A 12679-nucleotide genomic window follows, 5' to 3' on the forward strand; every position below is an offset into this window, starting at 1 on the left:
GTATAAATGAGAAGGGCTTCTGGCTGGGCATGCTCTGCAAAAACCCCACAGCTTTTGAATTCACTCCCCACCTTGCTCCCAAATAACCTGAATCTCATGACCTTCAGAGCACATTGCAAAGCTCATCTTTTTTCCTAACATTTCAAAGTGGAGGAGTGGAAGAAGATTTCGCAAGGGAGGGCTCAGGGGACTTGTAATAGAAGAAAGAGGATTCAAAATACTTGGTGCCTGGTGATACAGCTTATATTAAATGGTACTGCTGCACTCAGGTTGTGTTTTTAAGTTATGTCAAGGGGCCAGGGCCTGTGCAACCACTAGGCAAACTAGGCGGTCGCCTAGGGCGCCAAGTGGTTTGGGACACCAAAAGGCGGCGAGCCCCAGCCATGGAGGAGCCGGTGCAGCATGGGGGCAGGGGGGTGGAGGGGCAGCAGCCCTGCAAAAGCAGCGGCACCACTAGTAGGGAGCAGCCGTGCCCCTCCTGCCCAGGCTGCAGCCCGGTGCACGCACCCCCCCAGGCTGCAGCAGATGCATGCAGCGGCAGCCCCTGTGCATCCCCGGCTCCCCCCATGCTGCGCTCTGGCTCTGCAGCTCCCTGGCAGGCAAGCCACCGCTGGGGTGCAGGGCCCTGAGCCTGCTCCCAGGAGGCGCAGAGCCCGAGCGCGGCAAGGGAGGAGCTGGGGGCGCATGGGGGCTGCTGCCCACATGCATCTGCTGCAGGAGTCCCCCGGGGGGGCGCCGCACCGTAGCCCAGACAGGCATGCCCCCCCGGTTACCTCATCATCATGCTCAGGTTCTGCGGCTACCACCACTTCCCCTGCAGGAGGGTTCCAAGGATCTGCGGGGGACAGATGCGGCAGGCAGCACCCGAGCACACATCTGCCTCCTTCCCGGGCTCCAACTTTACCAGCTCCTGCCACTCTCCAGCCCGTACGCTTCCCCAGCGCAGCAGCAGCCGGAGCTGAGGGGGGAGCAGGAAGTTGCTTTGGGCCCCACAGTTCAGGGAGCTAGGAAAGCTGAAGCCCAGAGAGGAGGTGTCTGCACGCTCGGATGTGGCCTGTTGACTCTGCCCCGCAGATCGCCAGAGCCCAGTGTTGGCTCCTGCCCTGGGAGCAGCAGCGGGAGATGGCACAGGACTAGGATGCTGCTGTGGACCATGGCTACCAGGCAGAGTGGGGTTCCTGGAAAATGTTCCTGACCATCACCGTCTGGCTGGCTTGGCAGGAAGCCTTCGCAGCACCGATCTGAACTTGGGAGTTGTAAGTTGCAGCCACTCGGGGTCTCCTTCCCCACATGTTTCATGGGTCAAACCTCCACAGCTCAAAAAAACCCTTGGACTTTCTAGTTGTATTTCCCTGTATGGATTCATCTGGGATATCTTTGAGAAAACCACCTATTTAAAAAGTTACATGATTAAATACTTGATATTTGCATTAACCTAACTTTCAAAAACATGTCCCAACTTTTTTTATTTGCAGTGTTTAAATCAAGAAAACAATTCCAGCTGCAATGATGTATCCTGCTCTTCAAACTGTTCAGAAAGCCACAGACGACAAAGAAATTAATGTAGCTAACATTTTTAAAAGTAATTCAGCTAGTTTTAAAACAGCCACAAAACTAGGACAATCATGCCAAGACAGTTGGTTTCACACTTCCCACATAAGGAAGTGATTAGTTAAGTAAGAAACACATATTATGCATAAGCGGAGTCAATGTCAAATAGAAACAGAAGTTTCAGTAAATATTAGTTTAAACTTAAAGACAAACTTTACAATATGAAATCATATGGAAAAGGCCTATTTCATAAAAACACTTTACAGCAGTTGTTGGAAAGTTGTCAGGTCATTTTTAAGTAGAGATATAAAAGGTCTGCAAATCTGTTACTGAACTTATTACTGTGAACACTTGAAAAGGAGCAGGGTGATGGGGTTTAACTACAGGGACACATGATTTTATACAATCCCTTGTGCTATCACATTATTTAAAAGAGATAAGCTGGATGAGGTGATATGTTTGATTGGACCAACTTCTGTTAGTGAGAGGGACAAGTTTTCGAGCTACACAGAGTTCTTCAGGTCTGAAAAGGTACTAACAGTGTCACAGCTAAACATTAGATGTAACAGATAGTTTAGCACAACAGCTAGCACATATTCTAGGGAACCATTCAAGGTGAAGTAGCCCATTAACTCCCTTGTAATCCCAGGACAAAAGGGGAGATTAGTGGGGTGCAAGATAAATCCAGTATCTTTATGAAGATCATGACTTTTAATGTCTAGCAACATTTTGAATTCAAGCTCCCAGGCTCATCTTTTGAAAAGCATTTTGCAGGTTTCCTTTGAGGATGAGGACTGATAGGTCAGATAGTGAGTTATTTTGTGGGGGCCCAACTCTGAGTTCTGAATGTTTGAGGTTGGCAATACTGAATATTACATCCTGTCACCAAAGAAATTTAAGTCAAGGTTTCTCAAACTTTTTCCACAGGCCACATCTTAATACAGTTATTGTTTCATGGGCCAAATCCTCCCTCTCTGTATTAATGCTAATGAACAATGCCACATTATGCACTATTCATTTTGAAAGTTTATAATAAGCGATGCTCCAGGGAGGAGCAGGGGTGCAAGGTGGAAGTTTCGCCTAGGGCCCAAAATATCCTTTCACTGACCCTGCAAGCGGCCTACAATGTATGGCTAGACACAGCTGTAGTGTTTGTATAAATCTAAATAAGTAAATAAAAAACCTCCAAACCTCAAAACTTAATTTTTGTTAAGTATCTCTGATTACATGAAAACTGAATATAGATGTCTTTTGCTCTAGCAAGAATAAGTCATGCTAGAGTGTGCACATCTCAAAGCTGCCACGCTGTGTACAAGCCCCACACACCTTTGTATGGTATTGCCATAGCACCAACATGTCCTGACTGGTATTTTGCTGTACAAAACCTAGTGTTACTCTCCGTGTATAAAATACGTGGGCTGAGCACTCTCAGTCTCTTTTTATCACCATTTAATGGATGATAAGCCTAGTTCGGGGTGTTGTATGAACAGCAGCACCTGGTGGTTTTCAGACCAAACACAAAAAGCAAATTACACAGACATATTTAAGGAAGGGGGGGGGGGGCGGGGAAATCAATAATCCTAGTGTTACAAAATGAAGCAGAAAGGAGGGTAAACCAATTCCATTTGCATTTACCATGAAATTGCAAGGGCATCACTGAATTAAGTGCTGAGAGATGTTTAGGCTCAGCTGGCCAGCCCCACATCTCCCTTCTAGTTTAAAATTCATTTTCTTGATTAGTCAAAAGTTAGCATTTATCCTGCAGTAAAGACATTTTGGCCAATTTCATGGATCATCTCACAAATCCATTACTGATGGCTATTACACTTACATCAGTCTAGATGACGAACTTCCAGAAGGTTCTTGCTGAAGCATTTCCAGGCTGCCTTTTTTGAAAGCTTAAATAAAATGCCAGGGGGACATTTTCCTGTCAGTCATAATTAAATTTCCTGAATAAAAACTATCTGCATAGTTAACAATGACTCTGTACATCAAGGAGGGTTATTTTAAAATCATTTTAAAATAAAAGTCTGGATTGTCCATGTCTGATTTTGCCACACTGATTAAAATCTGAAGCCTGGTAAAGACGAGGAACAGCATATAACTCAAGGGATTGGGGAAGGGAATAGTAAACTTGTTAATTCTAGGCTACAAATGGAAATCTAGCTGAAGCAAGTAGTGAATGAAACTTAACAGTAGCTGATGGCTGGTCAGTAGCGTCTTTGAAATTCGATGATCTCAGTCCTCAGAACCGACACTAATTGGCATCATTGTTGATAGTTTCAGAAAACCTGATAGGAAGGATAGTCTAGTAGTCATAGCACTAGCATAGGACTCAGGAGATTCAGGTTCAATTCGCTGCAAAACTTTGTGTGACTCTGGGAAAATCACTTAGCCTCTCTTTAAAGATGGGGAACCAAAGCACAATGGAGAGAATAATACTTCCCTATCCCACAGGGGTGTTATGAGGACAAATCCATCAGAGATTGTGAAGTACTTTGCGATTTACTGGTAGAAAGTGTTACATAAGAAAGAAATGGTTACTCACCCTGTGCAGTAACTGTGGTCACTAGGGGTGCTTGCACCCTCTACACCTTTGATTGGAGATCTCACAGCAGTGTCCATTTGGCCCACACACACAGGCTACTCAGCTTCATACCCCGTGCTATTGTTATATAGAACTGCATGGGCAAACCATCTTCAGTTCCTTTTCTACTGCAAAGCCCTATAGCAGAGAACTCTGAAGCAGAGGGAAAGGAGGGCAGGTAGTAGAGCACCCATTTTTTCTTCTTCAAGTAGTGTCCCTACAGGTGCTCCACTCTAGGTGACTACTGAGCAGTTCCCTCTAAGGCAGAAGGGGCTTTGGAGTAGAGTCCAGTACGAAACACAGTACAGCCAAGCCGAACACAGTGTGAGAAGCAGAGCTGTGAGTTATTGCATAATGTTCAACGAATTTATGTATGGATGCACAAGTACCAGCCTTACATATTTCAATAATGGGCATACTTTTGAGAAATGTCGTAGAGATGGAAATAGACCTTGTAGAGCGAGTTCATATGTTCAAAGGTGCTTGAATATTACAAGATTTGTAGCACGAATTAATGCAATCAGATATCCACTTGGAAAGTCTTTGATTAGAGATTGCAGACCCTTCTGAGCTATCTGTGAGCAAGACAAACAATTTGGGGGTCTTTCTGAAGGGTTTAGTCCTATCCAGATAGAAAGCCAGGGCTTTCCTGACATAAGGGTATGCAACAATGTCTCTTGTTTATCTTATGTTTAGTGTGGAAGACTGGCAGATGAATGAGTTGATTAATATAGATCTCAAAACAAACTTTATGTAAAAATTTGGAGTGGAGGTAACAACATAACCTTCCCCTTAAAAATACTGTGAAAGAGGGACATCTTTCTTTCCCCAACCTGTCGCAACAACGTGATAGTTATCAGGAATGCCAATTTCACTGATAAGTGGAGCAATGAGCAGGCAGCCATCAGTTCAAAGGGTGGTCTTGTAAGGCATTTAAGAATCAGATTGAGGTCCCAAATCGAAGTAGGACACCTGACTGGGGGACAGAGATTTCCAAGCACCCTGAGGAACCTCTCTTGTAGGGTGGGCAAAAACGGAATAACCCTCTATTGGAGAATGGAAAACTGATGGCTGCCAGGTGGACTCTAACGGAGCTCAGTGACAGCCCTGAACTTTAGTGTTTAGATACAATACAGTACAGTACAGTACATCTGGCCATGATGAGGTCATCAGTAGAATATGTCTAAGGTCACACCAGACAAATATAGTAAATGAAGCAAGTAGATTGTTTTCTGTTGTGTAATAATATTCTTTACCTCCTCTGAGCAGGTTGGTTGTAATCCTGTGAGCCATCAATCAGCCATGCTTTCAGATGAAGCACTCGGAGATTGGAGTGAAGAATCTTCCCACTTTCCTCGGAGAGAAGATGAGGAGCAGCGTGGAGAATTATTTGTGCACAAATGACCAGCTGTATCAGGTAAGAAAATCACGTTAGTCTGGACCAGATCAGAACTATTAGGAGGACTCTGGCTTTGTTCTTTTTTATTTTGAGCAGAACTTTGAGGAGAACTATTAGAGGAGTTATGGGAATGTGTACAGTAGATCCAATGACCAATGAAGGTGAAGGGATCCCCCCAGGAATCAATGACCCAGGCTGCCTCTAGAGCAAAACTGGGCACATTTCTTGTTTATCATTGTGGCAAACAAGTCAATCTGGGAGATGCTCCATCCCCAGCATATGTGGTGTAATATGCTGGAATCTATTTCCAAGACCATAAGTGAGAAAAGTGCCCGCTGAGCATATCCATGGTCACATGCTGAACCATAGCAAGATAGGCTGCTGTGATGATGATCTGATTGCATGTGCACTTATTCCAAACAAGGACAATTGGTGCAGAGGGAGGGGGATCTTGCTCCTCCTTCCCAGTTCATATAAAATATGCATGACATGTTGTCCATCATGACGTTTATGGGCTTGCCACCGATTAGTGGTAGAAATTGGAAGCAAGTGTATCTGGTCACTGTGAGTTCCAGGAAGTTGATGTGAAGCGTGGTCTCTTGTGATGCCCACTTGCCCTGGGAAGTGTGAGCATCCAGATGAACTCCCTACCCTAGCAGGGAGGCATCCATCCTTATGACAGCTGTTGTGCAGAGGAGTCCCATTTACATGTCCTTCCTCATGCTGTGATGGTCTTTCCACCAACTGAAAGGTTTTTATACAGGTGGGTATGGAAAGAAGCATATTTAAACTGTGTCAGTTTGATATATAAACAGTCCTAAGCCACCCTTAAAGTCTGTGCATTTGGAGTCTTGCATGGTCTTTGATGAAGGTACTGGCCCCCATGTACCTCAACAATTTAAGGTAGCCCCCAAGCTCTCTGATCAAGAACTGAGCTGCATTGTATTGGCTATGTTGGAAAGTAGGAGGAAAGTAGGCTCTTGCTTTAACTGAATTCAGATGAGCTCCTACGAATTCAAAGTTTTGCACAGCAAAGTGGATTTTTGAATGTTCAATTGTAGGCCCAAGTGGAGGAAGATATTTATGGCTTCAGAAGTTGCCAGCGAAGTCAGTTCCAGGGAGCAACCCTTCAGTAACCAATCATCCAGGTTAGGGAACACTGAAATACCATTCCTGCAGAGCTGCACTGCTACTGCCAGCATGACTTTTGAAAGACCCTTGGGGCAGAGAGCAGGCCTAAAGGGAGCACTCAGTACTTAAAGTGGATCTGGCCAACAATAAAATGTAGGAATCATTTGCGAGATGGGTGGATCACAGTGTGGAAATATGCATCCTGAAGGTCAAGGGCTGAGAACCTTGATCCAGTGATAGAATTGTCACTGCAAGTGTCATCATTTTTAATTTTTATGTCTTCACATAAGAGTTGAGTAGCTTCAAATCTAGCATAGGTGTCCAACTGCCATTCTCTCTGGGTACCAGGAAGTACCCGGAATAAAACCCCTTTTCTCAGTTCTGCATAGGAACTGATTCTGCAGCACCCAAGCATAGGGGAGAGAATTTCTTGACCAAGCAAGCTCTCATGAGAGGCGTCCCTGAAGAGGGATGGGGTAGAGAGGAGGGAGAGGTGGTGGGTGGTAGAATTGGAAAGTGGATTGCATACTCTGTTGAGATGATCTCCAAAACCCACTTGTCTGTAATGATAGACTCCCAGTCTGCCTGAAGTGGTAAAGGTAGGAGCCAAAGGGAGAAAGGCAGGTGAATGGTGCAGCTGGTAAGGATGCAGATGATAATTCAGACTCCTGACCAGCCCATCAAAATTGCTGTTTGATGGTGGAAAACTGAGAGGTGGATGATTTCCTTGTCTGGAATTAGTCTCTTTTGATACAGTTCATACGGCCTCTGGAAAGTCAGGAATTGGGCAGGCTGGGATCTCTGAGCCATCTGAGAATGCTAAACCTTCTGTTGTAATCTATACACTTGCCTACAAGAGAATACAAAGTATCCCTTGAGTCCTTTAACTTCCACAGAGATTCATCTGTGCTGTCCACAAACAATTGAGAACCATCAAAAGGAAGGTCTTCCATTACAGTGATTCTCAACCAGGAGTCCAGGACCTCCTAGGGGGCCGCAAGCAGGTTTCAGGGGGTCCCTCAAGCGAGGCCAGTGTTAGACTCTCTGGGGACCAGGGCAGAAAGCAGAAGCCCCACCGCATGGGTCTGAAGCCAAGGGCCCTGAGCCCTACCGCCCAGGGCTGAAGTCAACACCTGAGCAAGGTAGCTTCACGGGGGACCTTGTGGCATGGGATCCCAGGAAGTTGTCCTGCTTGCTACCCCTTAACTCTGGCCCTGGCTTTTATATGAAGAAACCAGTTATTGTGGCACAGGTGGGCCGTGGAGTTTCTATAGCATGTTGGGGAGGCCTCAGTAAGAAAAAGGCTGAGAATCCCAGTTCCATCATATACTGGACCTCTTTCAGAAATCTGGGGAATTGGAACCAGAGAGCCCTTCTCATAACTACCACTTGTAGACATCAAATGAATGGCAGTATCAGCAGTGTCAAGGGAGGCTTGTGGTGATGTTCTGGCAAGTAGCTGGATCTTCACAATAATTGCTTGGAATTGCTCTCTATAATCCACGGGTAGGTGGTTAACAAAAGAAAAAAAAGAAAAAGGTTCAGTTTGGTGTAATTTATATGATTATTTTTTGCCATTAATGCCTGGTAGTTGGAGATTCTAAATTGTAAGGAGGCTGACAAATAAGATTTAGTATGGTGCTGGCCCTCCACGTTCATTAATTGCATCAACCACCAAAGAATTAGAAGATGAATGAGAAAATTAAAATATATTCTTATCTGCTCTCTTCATGTAGGCAGAATAGCAGGAGGGATGTGCTAGATTATCTTTGTGGGGTCCATAAGGGCCTCATTGAAAGGCAAGGCTCTGTGGGCACATGAGGGTGAATGGAAGGTATCAAGCAGCTTACAATGAGTCCTTTAATCTCCTCAAGAGGGACCTGCAAGGAGTCAGCAATTCTCTTCACCAGATCCTGGAACTGCTTAAAATCTCCACCAAGGGTGGAGGAGGCAGCATGACTAAGGCTACAATTTAGTCACAGGTATTTTTAGTATAAGTGATGGACAGGTCATGGGCCGTGAATGTTTGTTTATTGCTGGTGACCTGTCCATGACTTTTACTAAAAATACACCTGTGATTAAATCTTGTGGGGGCAAGAGATGCTGCTGGGGTGGCAGGGAGAAAAAGAGACATTCGGGGGGGGAGAGGGGACTGCTGCTGGGCAGGGGGGCATGCTGCTGAGGAGTCACCAGCTGTGAGGGACCAGCAGACTGTGGTTGCTCTGACCACCCCAGGACTACTGCTGGGGGCTGGCCAAGCAGTGGCTGGTGTGGCTGGCCCCCGGCCTGCCTGAGCAGCTGGCCCCAAAGCCAGTTGCTTAGGTGGTGCTGGGGTCAGCCACACTGGCTGCTGCAGAAGTCACAGAATCCGTGATTTCCACAACCTCCATGACAGAGATGGAGCCCTAAGCATGACAGCTTCATCTGGACATGAAGAGGAGATACCTCTTCATTGGCTCTAGCTTCCTTCTCCTCAAAGGTTTCTTCTTGAGGATGAGGTCTTGTAGAGAGGGTAGGCAATGAAGGTTGCCTATCTCTGCAACAGGTGGTGCTCGAAAATGGTTGGAAATAGGCCACCCAAAGATCCCATTATGGCCAAGAAGGTGGTGTATAAGGCATGAGAGGACCACTAATGGGTGCTCAAACCAGCAAGATGACCTTGTGCCACAAGTAGTCATAGGCTCAGAGACTTCTGGAAAGGGGCTTCTATGAAAGAATGAGGAGAAGAGCCCTGGACAGATATTTGGGAAATGGTTCTTCATCAGAATCCTCTCTCTCAAACTCATTATGGAACGTGGAGCGCCCAGAGAAATCTGAGATTAAACAGTCAATACTGGAAGAACTTCCAGCAATCTCAACAGCCTCAGTAGTGAAAATATTTCTAGCTAAAGAGTAGATAATCTGATGTGTCAGTTATAGCCAGGTCCAAAGGAAAACGAAACTCCTGCAGTATCAAGCATGCTATCGATACAAAATCTATGGCCTGCACCAAGGTAATAGTGGCTGATGGAGCTGACAATACCATGCAGCTTGACAATACCATGCGGTCGGAGCCTGAGCGGGCTTCTTCAGTACTAAGGAAGCACTCTTCTTGCCACCTCAGTCCACTAATGGTACCAATGATCTCTCCAAGCCTGAGGCTTTGCCATCTTTCAATCCAGCAGTGCCCTCAGTACCTGAGGAATCAAGCAGCCTTGTGGGTACCTGATTGGAGAGCAGTTAGTGCTAAAGTAGCTGAAGACATCGACAACCTTGGCTTTTTTGAGGTAGATTTCCTACCTGGTGAACTTGGGGCACAGGCTTTGGAAGACTAATGAGAAGAGTCTTGAGTTTTCCTCTTAGATGCCCTTGGGGAGGGCAGGTCAGAGACAGTGAAGACAGCAGATTTGCTTGGAGACAAGTGCATGTGGGAGTGGTCCCTGGGTCAGAAGTCAGGTGTAATAAGCTCATCATCACGAGGAGACGATGTTTGATCTCCTTGTTTTTTTATGGCTCTAGATTTCACTGCCAGACACAAGTTACACTTCTGGGCAATGTGCGATTGCCCTACACAACCAATGCACCAAGAGTGCCCCTGGCTTACTGGGATTGCCTCCCGACACGACAGACAACGTCTGAAACCAGAAGAACTGGGTAGTACCTCTCAAAGAACAAGAACTACCTTATCTACCAACTGACATCTACAAATAATATATATGAAAAAAAATGAACTAGAAAGCTAAAGCTACTACTACTAACTAACTAATTACACTAATACTAAGAACGAACTACTCCAGTAAGAAACCAGGACACAGTTGAGGTAATCTCAATGGAAACATCTGCCACAGATCAGTCTCAGGCTCAGGTGATTGAGAAGGAGCTGAAGGCAGTTTGCCCACACAATGCCGTATAACAATAGCACAGGGCATCAGACTGTCTATCACAGGCCGGACACTGCTATGAGAAATCTCCATACAAAGGCACAGGGAGCAAAAGCGCACCTAGAGTGGAGCACCCATAGGGACACTACTTGAACAAGAATAGGTATTATTGCTTAAAAGAAATGGACTGGATGGTGTGGTGGGGGAAGGCCAGATGGCTACAGTAAAGTAGTGAGGAACAGGCTAAACAAATCCCTGGTACCATGGTAACCAAATGGCAGTTGATCCAGGTTAATCAAGACACCTGGAGCTAATTAAAATCCTTCTAGAAGGCAGTGGAGATAGCTACATTGATTGGGACACCTGAATCCAATCAAGGGCTGGCTGGAACTAGTTAAAAGCCTCCCAGTTAGTCAGTCAGGTGTGTGTGTGAGGTGCTGGGAGCAGGAAGTACAAGGAGCTGAGAGTGAGAGGGTATGCTGCTGGAGGACTGAGGCATACAAGCATTATCAGACACCAGGAGGAAGATCCTGTGGTGAAGATAAAGAAAGTGTTTGGAGGAGGGCATGGGGAAGTAGCCCAGGGAGTTGTAGTTGTCATGCACCTGTTACAGGAGGCACTATAGACAGCTGCAATCCACAGGGCCCTGGGCTGGAACCTGGAGTAGAGGGTGGGCCCGGGTTCCCCCCAAACCTTGCAACTCTTGATCAAACACAGGAGGTGTTGACCCAGACTGTGGGTTCCACAAGAGGGGAAGATCACTGAGGTGAGCAAATCCGTCAATAAGTGCAGGACCCACCAAGGTAGAGGAGGAACTTTGTCACAACGGTCATGGAAACTGCATTACCTTCTAATCTCCTCCATGGAGGTCTCTCCACAAAAGACAGGAAGCACAGTCACAGGGCACTCTAATAGAGCTTGCTCTGCCACTGACTGTACTACACTTTTTCTGTGGATAAATGGACAGCTCCTGCTTGAGAACTGTCAGTTCCTGGAGATAGTTTCATCATTTGTGTTCCCATGTGATCAACAGAGCTGTGCAGGGGCAGCTCCAGGCACCAGCACACCAACTGCGTGCTTGGGGTGGCAAGCCACGGGGGGGCGCTCTGCTGGTCGCCACGAGGGCGGCAGGCAGGTTGCCTTCAGCGGCATGCCTGCAGAGGGTCCGCTAGTCCCGTGGCTTCAGCGGACCTCCTGCAGGCGTGCTGCCGAATCTGCAGAACCAGGGACCTCCCGCAGGCAAGTCGCCGAGGGCAGCCTGCCTGCAGTGCTTGGGGTGGCAAAATACCTAGAGCTGCCCCTGGAGCTGTGTGAAAAATGAAAACCTATTTGTGTAAAGTTTTGCAGTGTTGAAGTATTTGAAATGGACATCTTTTGTTTTTTCACAATTTTTTTTAAATACATCTTTCCAACATTTTAATCAGAAACATTACTGAAATGGTTATTTTAAAAGACTAAATTTCCCCAAAATGGGAAAAATTTACAAAATATCAGATGTAGGGTTTCCCACCCACACATTAAAAAAATCATTTTCAATAAGAAGTTGTGGATGAACAAACTTTGTTCAAAAAATTTTAACCAGCTCTAATAAATAATGTATAAAAACTAACACCCAACTGATATACATGCACAAAGATGGAGTCCTGATTGAAACCTCTTTGAAAATTAACCCAGAGACTATGTCTACAGTCCGTAAGCTATGTCTACACAGAAGCTGGGAGGTAGATGTACACATGCTAGCTATGCTTAAGCTAGCACCTAAGAATAGCAGAGTAGCTGTGGTGGCTTGGCCTACCCACCCAAGCACATACCCAGGGGGTCAGGTGGGAGTGTATACTGGCTACTATCCAAGCCACACTGCAGAAGCCTATCTTAACTCTGGTTGGGGAGTTCTGCTGTGCTTTGTTTTCTACAGTAATACCATACCCAAGGGCATATATAGTTCTTAATAAATTGAACTACAAATACAATATACTGTGTCTGTGCCAACTCAGTTTTCTCATTAGGAGGGAATTAACCATTCATGGTGCTTAATCTTTCCCAATTGCTCAGAAGTTTAGAAAAAAAGCATTTAAGCTACCCTCAAAGTTATTTTAAAAAAAGTAAATACAACAAGGCATAGTTGGAACAGTCAACAAAGTCATAAAAGCT

Source organism: Gopherus evgoodei, chromosome 9, assembly GCF_007399415.2.
Source record: "Gopherus evgoodei ecotype Sinaloan lineage chromosome 9, rGopEvg1_v1.p, whole genome shotgun sequence".
NCBI classification, from domain to species: Eukaryota; Metazoa; Chordata; order Testudines; family Testudinidae; genus Gopherus; species Gopherus evgoodei.